Genomic DNA, 8,115 nt, shown 5'->3' on the forward strand with positions numbered 1-8,115 from the left:
CTTACTGGCATCACTGCACGGGTTTAGAAAAAAAAAACGGCTTGTATAGGCCCGTTTGCTTACACAACCCCCACCCCCTCCCTAACATTTGGGGCACTATAAACTTCATTGATATAGTCAAATAAGAGGAACACTTAGGCAAAAACAGGAAATTTTACTGACATTCGGCCAGGGATCCTGCCTTCATGAAAGTTAGGGGGTTATATATATATATATATATATATATATTGTACTGGAGATTATCGGTACTGGCACGGTAAAGTGTGAAAGAGGAAGTCGACGAACAGGAGTGCGCGCTCGATCGGTGTCCAGCTGAGACTGCTCCGTCTTCTTGTACTTCGGTCAGACGCCCTGTGGACTTGCAAGAACATCCCGTGACATTTGGTGGAGGTGCTGGGTAACGTTTTCCCCGACCTGGAGCTGCGCAGCCGTACGTTGCCATCTGCGGCCACAATGACCGACGACGCCGGCCCTTTGCAATCCGCTCCCGCCCCCCCCCCCCGGCTGTTCTGTGTTCTGGTGCGGTACGTCAGCGCGACCCTGCCATCTTCAGCGGCACCGACGATCACGACGTGGAGGACTGGCTTGCAGAGTATGACCGCGTTAGCGCGCATAACAAGTGGTCTGATCGCGACAAGCTGACCAACGCCATCTTTTATCTGACTGAGGTGGCACATCTGTGGTTTAGAAACCACGAAGCCGAATTTCCAACCTGGTCAGCTTTCACTGAGACCCTCACTTCGGTCTTCGGCCGTCCCGCTGTGCGCCGAGTCCGTGCTGAACTACCGTTTGCGTGGTCGCGCTCAACAAAGCGGTGAAACCTTCACGAGCTACATTGAGGACGTCATCGACCTCTGTAAGCGCGTGAATGCGTCCATGACCGAAGCCGATAAGATAAGGCACATTATGAAAGGCATATACGACGATGCCTTCCATATGCTCGTGGCCAAGAACCCTACGACAGTTGCACAAGTAATTGAGCTCTGTCAAAGCTTCGACGAGCTGCGCAAGCAGCGCCTTTCCACCCGTCGCACCAGTGTGCAGTCCGCGGACCTCTCGGCCTTGGAGCCTGGATGCCTTGGCGCTGATCACTCTGGCTTGCTGCCGCAGATTCAACAATACATTCGGAAAGAAGTGGCTCGCCAGCTCTCTCTTGTAGCGTGTGTTGCTGAGCCTGCTTCCACGCTAGAACCATCGCTCCGTCGTGTCATCCAAGCACAAGTTTTTGAGGCGCTCCCACCTCCCTCTCCACCGCCGCCTGTGACTGCGCCTCTGACTTACGCTGCCGCTCTCAGCCGACCTCCTCCGCGACCGATGCCTACTACCTCCCGACCCGCCGCTAGTTTCTACTCGTCGCCACTTCCGGTACGCCCGATCCACGTGCCTTTATCGCCTTCCGGACCTTCTCTTAACCCTTGGCGTACTCCGGACAACCGCCCTATCTGTTTCGCATGCGGTATTCCGGGACATGTTGCGCGTTTCTGTCGCCGCCGTGGACTTTATTTTCGTCGTGACGTGCCGAACCTCGGCTACCTTCCCCAAGAGCCTTCGCATCGCTTCTATCCCTGATCCCTCGAACTCGTATTCTCGTCGCGCCGCCTTCAACTCTCGTCGGTCTCCTTCCCCTCGCCGCCGTTCCCTTTTACCCATGCTTCGCCGTTCCAGCTCTGGTCAGGATGAAAACTGACAGCCGCAGTTGCCGGGGCAAGAACTGCGCCATCGTCGAAATTTTCAAGGCCTCATCTTTCTCCTCCTAATGAAATCGCCGTATTTGTGGAAAGCGTCGCGACAAGAGCTCTTGTCGATACGGGGGCTGCCGTTTCTGTCATAAGTGAAGACCTCTGCCGCAAACTCAAGAAAGTAACGATTCCTGTACCAGATATTTCCCTACGCACGGCAAGCTCGCAGCAAGTCAAGCCTTCGGCCGCATGTACGGCTCGTGTTATGATTCAGGATGAACTATATTTTGTAGAATTCGTCGTTCTATGCCGTGCTTCGCATGACGTTATTCTGGGTTGGGACTTCCTTTCTGCACATCATGCTGTTGTCGACTGCGCTCGCGCGAAACTGGCTTTGTGTCCGTTCCGTGACACTACCGTCGACCTCCCGAACCGTTCTCCTAAAGTGATCGTCACCGCTGACGTCATTATCGCTTCTTTTTCTGCCGCCTTGGTGCCCGTCTCTTGTGACTCTGCCCCCGCCACGACAGCTCTTTTTACACCATCTGAAGATTGTGCGCGTCGACGGAACCTTCTACTCCCGTTTGCTGTCGTCACACTCACCGATGGTTCCGCTGCCATTTATGCGTGCAATCCTTTTCCATGTCCTTCAACTCTCTTACACGGTGAATGTGTGGGGCGTCTAGACACTGTTGACGTCATTAGTCCATTTGACCTATCTTCCGATAGGTCGCCACTGCCTATCGGTGCCATCACTTCTGCTACCGCACCAGCCTCGCGTTTCCCCGATGTTTTCTTGCATACCATCGACGACGCGCTTACACCCACTCAACGCAGTGAAGTTGTTGAACTTCTTGAACGTTTTCGTGCTTCTTTCGACCTCGGCCAACCTTTCTTGGGGCGCACGACAGCGGTTGTTCACCGTATTGACACCGGTCACCATGCTCCGCTGCGCCAACGTCCATACCGTGTTTTCGCAGCCGAACGCCGTGTCATTGACGAACACGTTGACGACATGCTGAAACGAGGTGTGATCCAGCCCTCCCACAGTCCTTGGGCGTCTCCAGTCATGCTGGTGCGGAAAAAGGATGGCTCAATCAGGTTTTGCGTCGATTACCACTGACTCAACAAGATTACCCGCAAGAATGTTAATACCCTACCACGCATCGACGACGCCCTGGATTGCCTACAGGGAGCTGAGTTCTTCTCTTCACTGGATCTGCGCTCCGGGTACTGGCAAGTGCCGATGGCTGAAGCCGACGGCCCAAAAACGGCTTTTGTAACTCCTGATGGATTATACGAGTTCAATGTAATGCCTTTCGGCCTTTGCAATGCGCCTGCAACTTTCGAGAGAATGATGGACGCTATTCTCAGGGGTCTTAAATGGCACACATGCCTTTGCTACTTAGACGACATTGTGGTCTTTTCTACCGATTTCGATACGCATCTCGCCCGCCTTGAGCAAGTTCTTGCCTGTCTCACGTCAGCTGGGTTGCAACTCAATTTGAAAAAAATGTCATTTTGGTGCCCGTAAGCTTACGATCCTGGGCCACGTCGTCTCCAAAGACGGAATTCTGCCTGATCCTGCCAAACTTCGCGCCGTTGCTGAGTACCCCAAGCCCACTACTCTAAAGGAACTACGGAGCTTCATCGGTTTGTCTTCCTATTTCCGGCGTTTCATTCGTCATTTTGCCTCGATCATCGCTCCCTTGACGCAGCTTCTTAATGGCTCGTCAGACCTGTCGGCTTGGAACTCGGAGTGTGACGAATCATTTATGAGGCTCCGCCGGCTCCTCACGTCCCCTCCAGTACTGCGCCACTTCGACCCCAATGCGCCTACTGAGATACATACGGATGCTAGCGGTGTCGGACTTGGCGCCATTCTCGCCCAACGCAAAGATGGCTTTGACGAGTACGTTGTCGCATATGCCAGCCGCACCCTAAAGAAGGCAGAATCCAACTATTCTGTGACGGAAAAAGAATGTTTGGCGATTGTCTGGGCAATCAGCAAGTTTCGTACTTATCTTTACGGCCGTCAGTTTGACGTTGTCACTGATCACCATGCCTTATGCTGGTTATCGTCCTTGAAAGATCCCAGTGGCCGCCTCGCTCGTTGGGCCTTACGGCTTCAAGAGTATGACATACGTGTCATTTATCGCTCTGGACGCAAACATTAAGATGCCGACGCCCTATCCCGTTCTCCGCTACCTCCCACCTGCGATTTGACAGCTCTTACCTTCAACGACATGCCGGCCGAGCAGCGTAAAGATCCCTGGATCTCTCTACTGCTGGACTTCCTGTCTCACCGCTCACCTGCGTCTCTCTCACGCGCCGTGCGTCGTCAAGCACACCACTTTGCCATCCGCGACGACCTTTTGTATCGACGGAATTACCTCACCGATGGCCGTCGATGGCTGCTCGTTATCTCCAGTCACCTGCGCTCACACATCTGCGCCGCTTTCCACGATGACCCCCAATGTGGCCACGCCGGCGTCTTCAAAACGTATTCCCGTCTTCGTCTTCGATTCTACTGGCGAGGCATGTACAGATTCGTTCGCCAGTACGTCCGTTCATGTGCAACGTGTCAACGCCGCAAGACCCCTCCTCAGAGTTCTGCAGGTCCCCTGCAACCTTTACCCTGCCCTGCTCGACCATTCGACCGTGTTGGAATTGATCTTTACGGCCCCCTTCCAAGCACTCCGGACGGTAACCGGTGGATCATTGTTGCCGTAGACCACCTCACACGGTACGCCGAAACATCTGCGCTGCCAGCGTCCACCGCGAAAGACGTCGCTTGCTTCCTTCTTCGCCACCTCATTCTGCGACACGGTGCTCCACGTGAATTATTAAGTGACCGTGGGCGCGTCTTTCTCTCCAATGTCATCGCGGCCCTGCTAAAGGAGTGCAACATCGTTCATCGCACCGCTTCCGCCTACCATCCACAAACTAACGGCATGACGGAACGTTTCAATCGTACGCTTGGCGACATGCTTGCCATGTATGTGTCTGGCGATCACTCCAATTGGGACCGGGTTCTTCCTTTTGTCACTTACGCCTATAACTCTGTCCCGCAAACTACCACCGGCTTCTCTCCTTTCTATCTTCTCTATGGCCGAGAACCTTCCTGCCTCTTGGACACCATTCTCACCTACCGTCCTGACGCTTCTGAAGTGACACCTGTTTCAGAAGCAGCTGCTTATGCTGAAGAATGTCGCCAACTAGCCCGCTCGTTCACCACCCAAGATCAGTGGCGCCAAAAATCACGCCATGACGCATCCGCTCCTAGTGCCCGCTATTCTCCCGGAATGCTTGTTTGGCTTCGGGTCCCGGCTACTTCCCCCGGCCAATCCACTAAGTTTTTGTCCAACTACCACGGTCCCTACCGCGTACTGCAGCAAGCATCACCTGTGAACTATGTCATCGAGCCGCTCGCGCCGTCTTCTGATCGCCGTTGCCGAGGGCGCGAAATAGTTCATGTAGCACGGCTTAAACCGTGTTACGACCCGCCGATGCTGTCTTTTCCCTAGGTCGCCAGGATGGCTTGTTTCTGTGTGGGGGGTGATTGTACTGGAGATTATCGGTACTGGCACGGTAAAGTGTGAAAGAGGAAGTCGACGAACTAGGAGTGCGCGCTCGCTCGGTGTCCAGCTGAGACTGCTCCGTCTTCTTGTACTTCAGTCAGACGCCCTGTGGACTTGCAAGAACATCCCGTGACAATATATATATATATATATATATATATGGATCGCACCTTTCCTGCACTTGCCGATCGACGCCCGAAACAGGGGCGCACCGAAGAAGTATTTCAATTTTTTTCGCCAACAAATTGAGAACTTTCCACGCTACCGTGTGGTACATAGTGAGAAATCTGAAAAGACCGTGAGAGTGATCTCACCATTTATTGCTGCAAAGACTCTGACAGAGACTATAGGACCAGGTTACAAGGCGACGAGGATGGCCAGCGGTGACCTCCTCCTGTAACTCCGCGATAAGAAACAGCATGATAAACTACAGAATCTAGTGTAGTTTGGAGACTTCCCTGTGACTCTGACCCCGCACCCCACCATGAACACCACCCGTGGTGTTATTTCTGATGAAGACCTGTTGGAGCTCACCGAAGATGAACTTTTGGAAGGATTCAAAGAACAAAATGTAATAACTGTAAAACGAATCAAGACGAGGCGCGATGGTAAGGAGCCAAAGACAAAACACATAATTCTTACTTTTGGTTCGGTGAGTAACACGAGAACAAGATGAGAGCAGGAGCCAACGTCCACTTGTCGAAACGTTGGCACCTGCTCTCACCTTGTTCTCGTGTTACTCATTGTCTTGAGTCGCCATCTTCCGCATTCCCCTTGTTTTCTCTACGTTTGGTTCAAGTGTTCTAGCAGCGACCATTGAGGCAGGGTACATTAAATTACGTGTAAGGCCATACGTGCCAAACCCTCTCCGATGCTTCAAGTGCCAAAGATTCGGCCACAGTTCACAGAACTGCCGAGGCCGTCAGACTTGTGCGAAATGCAGTGTGACCGAGCATCTCTCTTCACTGTGTGAACTGTGATGGGGAGCACGCCGCATACTCGCGGTCCTGCTCGTCATGGAAAAGGGAAAAAGAAATTGTTACAATCAAGGTAAAAAAGAATATATCATTTATGGAGGCACGTAGGCGGGTTTCATACCGGTCCAAGAACACCTTTGCTGATGTGGCGTATCAGGGGGCAGCGACGCAACGGTTTCCGGCGGCTGTCCGGCCCACACGCAGTGAGCCGCCAGCGACGTCATCCGCCCCCTCGGCTGCTGCAGCTAGCGCTGCTCCGCCATCTCAGAACAAGGGACTATCGACCTCCGGGCTGGTGGCCTCCAGGGTCTCGTCGCTCGAGACGAGGCTTTCACGTCAAACCAACCACTCGCAAGAGCACCTGTCCAGAGCCCGGCCAGGCAGCGCCGCCAGCGCCTAAGGAGCGGCGAGAATCTCTCGACCGCTTCCGACAAGAAAAACACAGCATCACGGCCCGGAAAGGGTCCTGTGAAATAACTCTTCTTTCTCAAACACACAGCACAAAAACCACATTCAACATGGATACACAAATATTACAGTGGAATGTCAGAGGTCTCCTCCATAATCTCGATGACATTAAAGAACTCCTAAATAAGTATAAGCCAAAGGTGCTGTGTGTACAAGAAACGCACCTGAAACACACCCAAACAAATTTCCTCCGAAAATATGCTATTTTTCGTAAAGACCGCGATAACACTGCCGTGTAATCCGGTGGTGTGGCTATAGTAGTCGACAGAGTTGTTGCCTGCCGAGAACTAAAACTCCGTACTTCCCTAGAGGTAGTTCCTGTCCGCGTGGTGTTGTTCAATAAATTAGTTACTATTCGCTAGATATACATCCCTCCGAATGATCAACTCCAGAAAACGTAATTTCAAAACTACATTGATGAACTTCCGGAGCTATACATAGTTGTCGGGGATTGAAACAAGCACAATACTTTGTGGGGAGACAGCCGTTGTGACGGCAGAGGGCGTTTAATAGAAAACTTTCTTTTTTCCTCGGAGGCATGTCTACTCAATAAGAAGGAGTCTACGTATTATAGCGTTGCGCACAAAACCTATTCCTCAATACACTTGACCATAGTATCCAGTACCCTAATGCGTTACCTTGATTGGAACGTTATTAAGAACCCCTACCGAAGTAACCACTTCCCAAAAGTCATAAACGTAACAAAACCGGCTGAATGCTCTCCATATGTTCCCCGATGAAAGGTTGAATCAGCAAACTGGGTTCTCTTCGGAAAAGTAACATATTTAGCCCAGGATGACATTGCTGATTTTAACATAGACGATGCTGTGGCTTACTTGACAGGTTTCATAATAGAGGCTGTCACAAAATCCATCCAACTAACGGGCTAGCCAAAAAGCGTCGCATCCCATGGTGGAACGATAGTTGTAGAAAGGTGCGGAAGCAACAAAACAAGACTTGGGGATTGCTTCGTGACTCTGCAACTGCCGAAAACCTCATCAATTTCATGCAGGCGAAATCCCAATGCAGAAGAACACGTCGACGTGCTAAGAGAGATAGTTGGGAGCAGTATCTTTGCAGTATAAATTCCTATACGGACGAGAGAAAAGTGTGGAACAGAGTAAACACATTAAAAGAACGTCACAAAAAATCACTCTCCTTGGTAAACACAAAAGGTGATAGCCTGGAAGATCAGGCTAACTTCCTGGGTGAACATTTTGAACACATTTCCGGTGTGTCACACTACACACAACACTTCTTGAAGCTCAAAGAACGCGCAGAACGACAGCCCCTTGAACGCAAATCTGTGCCAAATCAGACATACAATCGACCATTTTCTCTTGTCGAACGTATGACATCTCTAAACTGTTGCAACACCTCCGCACCAGGGGGCGATCGTATCATTTACGA

The sequence above is a fragment of the Dermacentor silvarum genome, chromosome 9, assembly GCF_013339745.2.
Source record: "Dermacentor silvarum isolate Dsil-2018 chromosome 9, BIME_Dsil_1.4, whole genome shotgun sequence".
Classification (NCBI taxonomy): Eukaryota; Metazoa; Arthropoda; class Arachnida; order Ixodida; family Ixodidae; genus Dermacentor; species Dermacentor silvarum.